Source organism: Eptesicus fuscus, chromosome 7 (assembly GCF_027574615.1).
Source record: "Eptesicus fuscus isolate TK198812 chromosome 7, DD_ASM_mEF_20220401, whole genome shotgun sequence".
Lineage (NCBI taxonomy): Eukaryota > Metazoa > Chordata > Mammalia > Chiroptera > Vespertilionidae > Eptesicus > Eptesicus fuscus.
In genome coordinates, this window is record NC_072479.1 from 100325193 (window position 1) to 100337451 (window position 12259).

Here is a 12259-nt window from a genome sequence, read left to right on the forward strand (position 1 = left end):
TTTTGTCTTGTTTTGATGTCTGTCTCCCTCTTAGAATGTGAGCTTTGTGAGGACAAACACCTTGTCTGCTCTGCCCACCATCATGTCCCCACCGCCAGCACAGAGCCTGGCACAGAAAGGGCACTCGACACTTTTGAAGGAATGATGGTCCCTGCTGCTCCCTGGAGGCCAGAAACGGCTTGTTTCGGTCCAGGAGGAGTCTGTGGCTGCCGTTGTTAACCAGCAGTACTCGTAGAGCTGTTTTCACATCTCAGATCTCATTGAGCCCTCATGACATCTGAGCCTCAGTTTCTTCATTGGTAAGCTGGGACTACCTGGGGCTCCCCTGCAGCCCGGAAGGTTCGCTGTGATAGGTATGAAAGTGCATGGCGTAGTGAAGGTATCTAAAACATGCCGTTTCCTCCCCATGTTACTAATGTCCTTGCTTTCCCCGTGGGTAATGTCTCTCCCATGGTGGAGATAAGGATGCTGAGGACCAGAGAAGTTAAGCAGTTGGCCTGGGAACACAGCAGCAGCACTGAGCACAATGTGGGTTCTGTGCATTGTGTGAGGTCGGGCTGGCCATCGGGGAGGGGTCCCGGGATCCTTTCTGAAGACGTGCCCAGAAAGGACCCACACCTGCTCACAGGCCCCAGGGAGGAGCACAAGGAGCCACTCTTCGCAGGGTCCTCTGGTTCCCGAAGAGCAGCCCGCCCATCTCCGCCCTCCAGGTCCCCACCTCACAGCTTGCCCGAGATGGCACTGTGGCCACCTCCACAGAGCCGGCCCCGATGAGGTTCTCCTCTCACGGGGACCCCTGGGACACTGCTCAGAAACTGACCTATATTAGTCGAAAGTGCTATTCGTCGCCATGGTCCCTCCCACCCAGCTCGCAACCCCACCCTGCATAGACACCTCCCTCCATCCAAGGACGTTGTAAAAATAAAATGATCACAACCTGGCCCTCTGGGACCGCAGCTTTGCAGCGTGTCCTGCTCCGAGGAGCCTTTCACAACCCAGTTTGAGGAAGAGAAAAGGCAGGGAGGAGGTGGCGAGGGGGAGAGGGTGAGGCAGATACTCACAGATTTAAGGGGCGGGTGGATGAGATGAGGAAGGTGAGGGAGGAAGGGGCCAGGAAACAGAGACCAGAACAGGGACGAGGAGAAAAGTTAGCAGAAAGAGATTCAGGGGAGAGTACACGGTGGAAGGGACTAAATTCTCAGAGGAACAAGTGGAAGCCTCAGAGAGAACAGTAAGCGGATGGGAGTGGAGAACCAACAGGAGTCCTGGCCGAAAGCTGGTGAAAGGGGAAGGACCGGGTGAAGGGGGCAGAAGAAATGAAAAGCAGATCGTTGAAAATAGAAACAGAGAATGTGGAATAGGAAACCAAACTTGAAGGCTGGGGGGTTGGGAAGGAAGGGTTGGTTGGCAAGTCAGAAAGCAAGTTCAGGCAGGCTGGGGGTGGGGTGGTGGTGGTGGTGGTGGTGGGGTAGCTGGGGACCTTGGGCAGCGACTGGACAGCCTCTGAGAGCTGGACGGCGCTGTAGCCGCAGACCAGGCGTGTCCAACCTACCGAGCCTGGCTCCTCTGCAGGGCCTCTCCCCGTCTTCACGCCGGCCCCATCCTGCCAGCGCCCCCCTGGCAGTCCTGAAGCTGGTTGCTCAAGAGCAAACTGCCCCTGAGGCCCAGGCCAAATCCACTGAGTCGATTGCTCTCTTCTTCAACCTTCATGCAGAGGATCTGGGGCAGCCACAGGTTCTGTTGGGCATTTGCAGTCTCTCTGGGGTCCATCCTGAAGTTTGCCTTTGAATGTGCATTAAAACACGCAGTGCACTCAGAATTACCATCATTCCTTTCCCCCTTCCTTCAGTTCTCACCAGTCAACAAGTATTAATTGAGCACCTACTATTAAAATGCAGCGCCAGGCCTCTGCAGTGAACAAGACACACAAAGTCCTGCCTCGTGGCACTTGTAGTTCCTTCTCCCCCGGCCCCCTCCCATCTTTGCCTCCTCCCTTCTTTTTGTTCTCATTCTCTTATTCACCCCTAGGTGCATCGGCTGTTTTTGCTGCTTTGCAAACAGTTCCAAATTTAGGGAAGGGCCAAACAACAATAACCACTTATTATTGTTATGATGTCTCATGGTTCTGGGGGTAACTGGGCTCAGCGTGGTCGTCCCCACCCGGGGCCTCATGGGTCACAGTTAGATGGCTGCTGGCGTCCTTTTGAAGGCTTCCCTGGCATGTCTGGTGGCTGTGACCTCTTCTGGAGCTGGCAGTCAGTGTGCCTACATGTGGCCTCTCCATCTGGGTGGGCTTCCTCACAGCATGGTGACTGAGTTCGGAGAGGCTGTTTTGCCTTCTATGACCTGTCTTCAGGGGTCACTTCAAGTCACTTCCATTGTACTCCATTGGCAATCGTGTTACAGTCTAAGACTATTGGGTGCAAGTAGGGATATGTCTCCTTAGGCAGAGTTCCCTGGGTAGAACTCCTTGAGAACCACTCCTCTCAGTAGGAAGATCTGTGAGTTGAAGAAACAAGTTCCTCGTCCTCCCTCCCCACCCCTACCCAGGAAACAATGGTGGGACAGGCACAGAATAACCACCGTAGACACTCCCACTAAAGGGGGAGATGTGGAAGGCACATAGCAGTCACTGGTCCATAGCAATTCTGAAATCCACGTGGGCACATGTGGCCCATTCCTTGATTAGTAATCAGTTCTGCCCTCTGGGGTTTTGGTTCTTTCTTCTGAGTCACCCTGGTATTTCCATAATAAATGACCAGTGTTTGCAGCTGAGTAATTTTCTTAGCCTTCTTCCTGCCCACCGACATTTGAGGGTCCAAAGGGCTCTCTTTTCATTTGGTGCTCTCTCTGACACTTCATTCATAGCCAGAACAATTCCTTTAAAAGTTTTGTGGGTTTCTTATGAATCGATTTTTAATTCATTCCATTTTACAAATATAGCCCCATAAATCTTTTTTTTTTTTACCTTGGGTTCCTGGCAAGGCTGTTCTTCAATTTTTTTCAAAGAGCAATGGTTTAAAAGGATGGGTTTTCAGCACATGCTTTGAAGACCCTCATAAGGCCTTTGTCTGTCTGAGAGGGTCCATGGGGCACTTTAAATCTTTCTGAGGTCTTAACAAAAGGCTTTGTGGTAACACTCTTAGATTCATCTTTAAGCCATTTGACAGTGGCCCTGGTTCTGACCTATCTTTGCTTGAAAGTCAATTCTTCTTTTGAGAATTGTCACGTGGGTGGAGAGGAATGAGAAAAGTTTCACACCCCGCAAACCTTGGCTCCTTTATATTTAATAGTTTGGCTTCTCTCCTTGACAGAGGCAGGATTTGCACCCAAAGCCACCTGTTCTCAAGGCCTGCCCTCTTGCTGAGGGACGCTGTTGCCTCTCCGCATGGTGGAGTGATCGAGTGACCAGGGATGTCAGTAAGTCCTTCAGTAAGGGTGGGTTCACACAGGGGGGAGAAGGGAGGGTATTCCCAGCAGGGGAACCATGTGGATAAATGAACAGGAATGGAGGGACAGGCACAGTGTGTTAGAGGATAGCATGGCACCTGAGACCCTTCTGTCCCTCTCACCTTTGCCTTCTTCTTCATACATCCAGTTCCTACTGCCACTTCCCTGTGGCCACTTTTTCTGCCCCTTCGTAGCATAAGCCCTACTATGTCCTCCATTCTTCGTTTCACTCTTCAACCCACTGGCTCACAGGGGTCCCATCTTCCCTATGAATGCCCTTCCCCATCTTGCCCACCTGGAGAGTGACTGACGTACTTGTCAAGGCCCAAGATGAAATGTTCCCTGCGTCCTCAGCGAGCTTGAAGTCCAGCAGGAGGGACCCAGAATGAGCAGAGAATCACAAACAATTGTGCCAGTAAATTTGAAGTGACAATGATGATTAAATCCTCTGAAGGAAAGGGGCAGGGTAGGTGCTGTGAGCACATCTGAGAGAGAGATGATCTAACCCAGTGGTTCAGAGAAGGCTGCCTGAGGAGGTGACATTTGGGCAGAGACCTGAAGCACACCCAGATATGAGCCAGGTGGAAGAAGGATGAGCAGAGAAGAGTGTACCAGCAGGGGAACAGCCTGGGTTAAGGCCTGGGGTCGGAGAGAGCATACTGTCAATCATGTTGACAAATAATGACATTATTATTATTATCATTATTATTAAACTAGAGGCCTGGTGCATGAAATTTGTGCACGGGGGGAGGGTGTCCCTCAGCCCGGCCTGCACCCTCTCCAATCTGGGACCCCTTGGGGATGTCCGACTGCTGGTTTAGGCGCGATCCCACAGGCAGTTGGACCAGGGATCGGGCCTAAACCGGCAGTCGGACATTCCTCTCACAATCCGGGACTGCTGGCTCCTAACCGCTCGCCTGCCTGCCTGCCTGATTGCCCCTAACTGCTTCTGCCTGCCAGCCTGATCGCCCCCTAACCACTCCCCTGCTGACCTGATTGACGCCTAACTGCTCCCCTGCCGGTCCGATCGCCCCCAACTGCCCTCCCCTGCTGGCCTGATCTCGCCCCCAACTGCCCTCCCCTGAGGGCCTGTTCGCCCCCAACTGCCCTCTCCTGCCAGCCTGGTCACCCCTAACTGCCCTCCCTTGCAGGCCTGGTCACCCCCACCTGCCCTCTCCTGCTGGCCTGATCACCCACAACTGCCCTCCCCTGCCAGCCATCTTGTGGTGGCCATCTTGTGGCAGCCATCTTGTGACAACACAAGGGCAGTCATCTTGTGATAATGTCGCATGACACCACCTAGGCTTTTATTATATAGGATTATCAGCACACATTTCAGTGGCTTTCCTCCCTTGCAGTCTCACTTCCCTGTGCTTCTGGGATCACCTACAAATAACCACCAGTGCCTGCACATTTGTCTCAGGGTAACCAGTAACCAGAACTAAGATACTATTAACTATCCCATTTAATAGATGAGGAAACAGGCACAGAAGAGTTAAGTAAACACAGAATTGAAAGTCTTGGAAACCGAAGCACCAACAGTGTGTGTGTGTGTGTGTGTGTGTGTGTGTGTGTGTGTGTGATGGACAACATGAGGCTGCTGAGGTGTGTGCAGGCCAGGACAAGGATTTAGGGTATAGGAGGCCTTTGAAGGGCTTTATGCATAGGAGGTGACATTCTGACTGATGTTGGGACAGTGTCACCATGGTGACTGAGGCAAACCTGGATTAGAGGGACTCAAGCAGATGCAAGGGATGGTTGGGGGCTTTGGGTATCATTTGGGGGGGCCCTGGGGACCCATGAGGCAGGGGCACTGAGTTCACTCATGGGTCCCGGGAGCTCTGGGTGGCACCAGGAAGGCCAGGGAGTACCTGGGCATCAGAGGGGCTCCGTTCCCTGCACCGGCCCGCAGTGCTCATGTCTCAAAGGGGAGCACACATGTGATGCCTCTTCTCCTCCCCATCTCAGCCCCTTTTCCACCCTTTTTGATCACAGCGTTCTCCCTGGGACCTCTGTCAGGGAGGGTCTGTGCCTGCAGCCCTGCACCCCTGCTGCCTAGCAGCTCTGGCAGCTGCTATGGGAAGGCCAGCCAGGCCTCCTTACCATGCAGGTCCTGGGGGCCCGCACATGACTGGCCGGGTGCCGCTGTTTCTGCCCCAGTGCCCTGTGCGGCCCTCCCACCTGAGCAGATGGTCTTGGAAGCCAGTGCAGTCTGGACGAGGTCAGGAGGGTCTGCAGGCTCCACTGTCTCCTCCTCTGCCTCTGCTGAGCTTGCTGCCCTTGTCGCTGGTCTGGAGGGGCCCCGCACAGCATGGCCAGATGTGACCTGGAGTGACCCAGGCATCCAGTAGTGCTGGGTGTGCGAGATGGGGATCCCAGGAGCTCTGGTGTGTCTAAAGTGGGACTGGAGGGTGCGAGGGGGCAGGGAGGACTGTGGGCTACCCTGCAGATGCCCCTGATTGCACAGTGGCCCCTCACTGGGTGGCTTGTGGTGGTGGCTGGGCCCCCAAAGGAGGACGTTAAGGGACTCATATTTGCTGAGGGCTCACCATGGTCTGGCCCTCAGTAAATGTTACCTTGGACTATTACCTGCCACTCCTCACCCCATCACAACCCCTACCTCCACCTTTCCTGGGATTCTTTCTCCAACCCCCAAAGTTCAGTGTTTAAGACACGGGTTTTCCCTGCTCGCACTGCAGGACAGCTGTGTCCCTGCAGGTCTGTCCTTAAACATTCCCAGCCATGGGTCCTTCCTGCACACCTGCTTCTCACTTGGACCTAAAGAGCACAGGTTCTGTGTGGGTTCTACATCCTGACTAAACTTGAATAATCGGCTTCACCTCTCTGAGCCCCCGTTTTCACATCTGTAAAATGGGTAAAATCCTGGGCACTTGGGTGGCTTGCATATCTTGGCTATTATAAATAACACTCCATCAAAGATAGGAGAATCACCGGGTTACCAAGCAGTTCCATTTTTTTTTTTTTTTTTGAAGGCCCTCCATACTGTTGAAAACTTTCTTTAACAGTAGCAAGAACCCACCATGGCCTGGATCCTGTGTGCTCCCAATTTAAACACTGCCTTACAGAGGACACAGCCCCTCAAGAAGCTCTGGACTCAGCACCAGGGACTCGTCGAGGTCCTGTGTGGCCCCAGCCAATGCTTACGGCTGGCATGCCTTTGTCACCTGGAGAATGGGCAGCTTTGGTACTTGGACCAGTTCTTTGAGCTCTTGTGCTCAACATATGATGTCACGGTGCCAACTGGAGAGAGCGCGTCAAAGGCCAGCAAACCATGGTGCTGCCACCTGCGGCGTGAACCTAACCGGAGCCAGGCTGCAGCAGCCAGCACCCGCCTGTGCTCACTTCCGTGTGCAGGGCCAGGCCCCACGTGTATCTTCATCTTAAACTTATTTGATTGATTGATTGATTTTACAGAGAGGGGGGAAGGGGGAGAGAGAGAGAAGGAGAGAAACATCGATTTGTTGTTCCACTTATTTATGCATTCATTGGTTGCTTCTTATGTGTGCCCTGACTGGGGATTGAACCAGCAACCTTGACATATCGGGACGACACTCTAACCAACTGAGCTACGTGGCCAGGGTTATATCTTAATTTTATCTGCTCTTCGCAAGCCTGAAATAAATGTTAGTTTTTAAACTACAGCAATAAACAAATAGATAAAATGAAGCAGCAGCAAGGTATATGCCCACCCCGTGTCGCAGGTGGGTCTTTCCCCCGCCCCCCTCCCCCATCCTTAGTCAGTGCAAGAACGGAGGGCCCCTGGCCTTTGGTGGCGGAGATCCCCACCCAAGTCGAATTCTCTAACGTTCAGAATAGGCCCTGGGTTGTGAGCGCAGAGGATGGAGCGCTCTCCGGGGATTTCAGGAAAACAGACCAGCTCCCAGCACAGCTGGGCTGCGGCGTTTTTGCCTGCCTTCCGCCACGGCAGCCTGCGCCTCTGGAAAGGCAGCTCCTAATTGGAATGGATCGAAGCGTCTTTGCTCCAGCTTTGTTCTCGGTCTCCATTGAATCGTTGCTTTAAGACTTAATCTGGTGCAGTCACTGCTGGGCTGGGAGCCTCGGCTCTCTGAGCTCCTCCGGGCTGGTGGTGGCTGGCACCCAGGGGTGGGGAGGGGGCCACACAGGGAGTGGGTGGTGCCACACTGCACCCTCTCACTCCAGGCCTCCTTTCCTTTTCTCTTTTTCTCCCCACCTGCTTTCTCTTCCTTTAATCTCCCTTCATTAACCACCCAAGGCTGTCCAGGGTGCCTGTCCCTGCTGGTGGGAGTATAAATTGGTACAATTGCTCTGGAGGGCAATTTGTCAAATGCTATTAAAAGCCTTAAAGAGGTGCATAGGTTTTGACCGTGAAAGTTCCCTTCTAGGAATTGGTCCTGGAGACATAATTGGACAGGGGTCCACAGGGCTGTGCAGGGGAGGCGGCCCTCAGTGCTTTCGCCAGTGACAGCGTGGAAACGGGTGTCCGTCTACAGCGGGGCCATTAAAAATGATTGTGTGATAAACCAGCGGGAAAAGAGCCTTGGAGAGCTACGGGGAAATTTGAACCTTGACGCAGTGTTAGATGCTCCTAATGAATTACTGTTAATTTTGATCTGGTGTGATAACGGCCTTGCGGTTGGTTTAGACTCTAAAGCAACTTTAGAGCAAGCATGTCAAACTCGCGGCCCTCGGGCCACATGCCTCATTTATTTGGCCCGTGTTAGCCTTTGAGTTTGACATGTTTGGTTTAGAGACACTTTGGTATTGGTTTAAACTGTTAAAACAGTAACAGTAACGGAAGGGGATAGGATAAAGTAAGCGTGGCAAAATCTTGCAAGTTCTGGCTAATGGGTACATTAGTGTCTATTTTGGGGTATGTTTAAAATTCTTTATGGTTTAAAAAGAAATAAAATAATAATATAAAACTGGATTTCTTGACCTGAAATGATGTTCACAAGATAAGTGAAAATAGCATACATGGCACTACGAAAGGTACAAAATGTTATATGCAGAGGGAAAGGATGGAGGTGCATATACTAGGATGCTATTGGCTACTTCTGGGCGGTAGGATTTGAATAATTTCTATTTTCTTCTTTATACTTTTCAATAGTTCTTGACTTTTTTTTTCTTGAAATAAGCATACATTCCTTTTAGGCTCATAAAAAGCCATAGTTATTGAAGAAAATTTGGAAATCACCTACGATGCATTAGACCAGGGGTCCTCAAACTTTTTAAACAGGGGGTCAGTCCACTGTCCCTCAGACGGTTGGAGGGCCGGACTATAGTTTAAAAAAAACTATGAACAAATTCCTATGCACACTGCACATATCTTATTTTGAAGTAAAAAAACAAAACGGCAAAAACAGACGCATGTGGCCCGCGGGCCGTAGTTTGAGGACACCTGCATCAGCCTGTGCCTGGTGAAAGAGGTCTCACACCTCGGAATCCACACACAGTAACTGGTAAGGTTGAGGCTGTTATGCCCACTGGATAAATGGAGAAGCCGAGCATCAGAGACGGTGGGTGACGTGCCTGCGGACACACGGCTGTGATGCTAACTCCACTAAAACCCCAGCTGCTTCTCAGGGACTTCCGAGGAGCATCAGCTGTGGTCCCTGCCCTCTGGGAACCCACACTGTCCTTGCTCTCCTGGTCTCCTGCCCCTATGCTCAATCTGCATCATCCCTTCTGCCCCTAGAACCAGTTACATAATGGCTTTGGCAAAAAACACACTTTTTCTTCACATCACAGGTAAAAGTCGGACACCATCCGGTCGATATTTTCTCCTAATGAGCCTTCCCAGTCTTCTTGCCTTTTTAGCATGGGAACGAGCTCTCTGCTGCTGTCCCCTTCATATTTATCTGCTCTGTTTACTGGCAGAGAGGAAGGCGAACGGGCATTGTGTACATAAATATCACAGAATCCACAGAGGGCTGCAGCCGAGTTCTTAATCCTGGCTCCATCACTAACAATTTGCAACCTAAAGAAGTCACTCTCTCTGGCTCGCTTGTCTCTAAAGTACATAAAAGATAACACATTAAAAAATCAATCGGTGTTCTGCGGAAAAGGGGCAAGAAAACTCTAAGTTGGCTTAAAAGACCTTTCCTGAGATTTTGCTAATGTTGGAGATGGATGAAAACCTGTCGCCACCTCCCTCCCATAGCTCTTTGCTGAACTGGGATGTCTTACCTGGTCTCCTTGCCTCCAGGCACTTCCTCTCCCACTCCGTCCTCCAGTTCCCCCTAGGCCCAGGTTGATCTTCCTAAAGCAGAAATCCTGGTGAGTCACTTCTGTTAAAACCCTATTGGCTCCTCACTCCCTCTGGAAAGAGTCCAACTCCTCTGCTCTGTGTGATAACAGCTCCATGCTTTTGCTTTGTCCTTCCCTCCTCGCTCCTCACCCCACACTGCATGCATAGTTCCCCAAGCCGGCCCTCAGCTTCATGCCTCAGGGCCTTTGCACATGCTCTTTCCTTGGTGGGGAATGCCCTTCCCCCACTAGCATAAGGAATTTTCCTGCAAGGCCCTTGGAAACCCTCCCTGCCCACCAGACTTGAGCTCCTCGAGGGCACAGCATCAGTCATCCCTCAGATCAGCAGGGCCCTGCACAGAGACGGACACAAGAATGGGGCACACGGGTGCAAAACCAAAGGCTTCTCTCTGCACCTCCAGGATGGCCAACTCGGCCAACAGATTTGGGTCAGGGTAACACGCAGGTCCCATCTTGGGCTCAGTTGAATCTGTGCTTACTGACACCCCAGTTTGGGACAGGACATTTTTAGTTTTCAATATTCCATTTAAAAAACACAACATTTTAGCACCGAGATGAATGTATTTTATCACAGGCATGACGCAGGTTGCCTCCTGCCCCCGAGCCTCCTTGCAGAAGACGGTCTAACTGTGCACCTTCCCAGCCGTGGGAATCTCCAGGGCTGGCTCTCAGGGCAGGAAGAGTCATGGTGAACCACTGGGTCTGGGACAACATCGGGGGCTGCTCCTGCACCATCCACCTCTGAACAGGGACCCCAACAAAGGAAAGTGCCCGAGTGTCACAGAGGATTCGTGTTGGAACTGAGGAACCGGTGTACATCTCTGAACACCCTCTCCAAAAGCGCCCGCCTGCTGTGTCCCCTCCCACTCTGGGCTTCCCTGTGCTCCTGGTGGCTGAACCAGAGCAGTGTCAGCAGGCAGCCAAGGACAAGCAGAAGGGTCAGCCTCAGGAGCCAGGGAGCGGCCACTCCCCTGGAGGGAAGGAAACCCCGAGGGCAGTGAGCAGAGCTTCCCCTCAGTCCTGAAGGAGACAGTAGCTCTCGGTTGTGGCTGCGGCAGCGGGGAGACCCTGGCTGGGGTGCTCTCTGGGTTCCGCTGGGTGGTAGAGTCGTGTTGGCCCAGCTTTCTCCTCCATGGATCGTAGGAGATTCTAGGGCAGGTCCTGAGTCCCACCAAATCCGAACCCCCCGAAGTCCATACACACAGTCCATGCACATCTGAGTCCCGGTGCTGGGAGCCGCTGTCATGGCCCACCTCTGAGGGCCGATGAGCCAACCATGCCCAGCGCGTGCCAGTCACTCTGCTGTCTCAAATCTTAAATGTCACTTTCTCAGAGAGGTCTTTCCTGAGCTCTTTAGGGAAGTGCAGTTTTGGGGGGAAGTAAGGTGATTAATAACCATTTTCTGTTTCCAAAATTGTGCCGGGCACTACCAGGACATAAAAGCTACGATGTCTGGCATCCTGTAGCCTTTGAAATAGAATCCATTCCTTCCAGTATGGCCCTGCCCACCTCCCCTCCTCCTGCCCTCCCCCCACAGACGCCATCTCTGCTGAGTTGCAGTTCCTTAGCTCTCCAAGCTTGTTCACGCCTCAGGGCCTTTGCACTGGCTGTCCTTGCTGCTGGATGTCCCCCAGATGGCCACGTGGCTGTCAGACCTTCCTTCCAATGTCACTCCTCAGAGTTTTGCCTGCTCACCCAACCCACAAAGCACCCATCACAGGTCCATTTTGTTGCCTATACAGCACTTGGCACGGTCTGAAATCCTCTCCATCATTTCGTTATTATAGAACCAATTTATTGGGGAATCTGGACTCAGTAGGCCCCAAGCCTAGACCATCTTACTTTTCCTAGTTGTTTCATTCCATCACACCCAGCCGAGTCCCTCTTCTTGCTGGGCCCTCACGACAGGCTACTCTGAACCCATTTCGGGCACTTTTCTTTGTTAAAGCTCAGATCAGGCCAGCTCAGAGCTCCCAGGCGTGGCTCAAAGCTCCTCTCTAGAAGTGGGGAAGGGAGCAGGGGTGTCCTCTCTGTGGGTGCCTCCCCACTGGGCATTGCTGTTCCCCTGCTGTGGTCTCCCTGGAGATGGGGGTGCCTGGCTGCTTTGGGGCTGAGACTCCTGCGTGGCTGGCATTTCCCAGGGAGTGGACAGCTGCACCCCCAGCCCTGCCAGCAGGACAGCGCCTGACCTTCCCGGGGGAGCAGCTCCCTTTGCCCAGGGCCTGTCTGAAGAGCCCAGTGACTCCCTGTCCTGTGGCTCCCTATGAGGTGGGGAACCTGCTCTCCCTGCTGCTGGTGCAGGCTTCTCCCCACTGAGTCCCCCCAATTCCCAGGGCTGCATGCCAAGCTCCCCCAAGGACACCCTCACACCCTGTGCCTGCAGTTGGCACCAGGTTCCTGCAGCTCAGCGAGCATCCAGCTGGGGCACGAGGTGCCAGCCTCCTCCTCTTGGCAGCAGCCTCTCTCAGGCGTCTCGGGGGACCTCCTTTGCTGGGTTCTGGGGGTGGGGCAGGAGCGGGCGTGGTTCCCACTCCCCAGC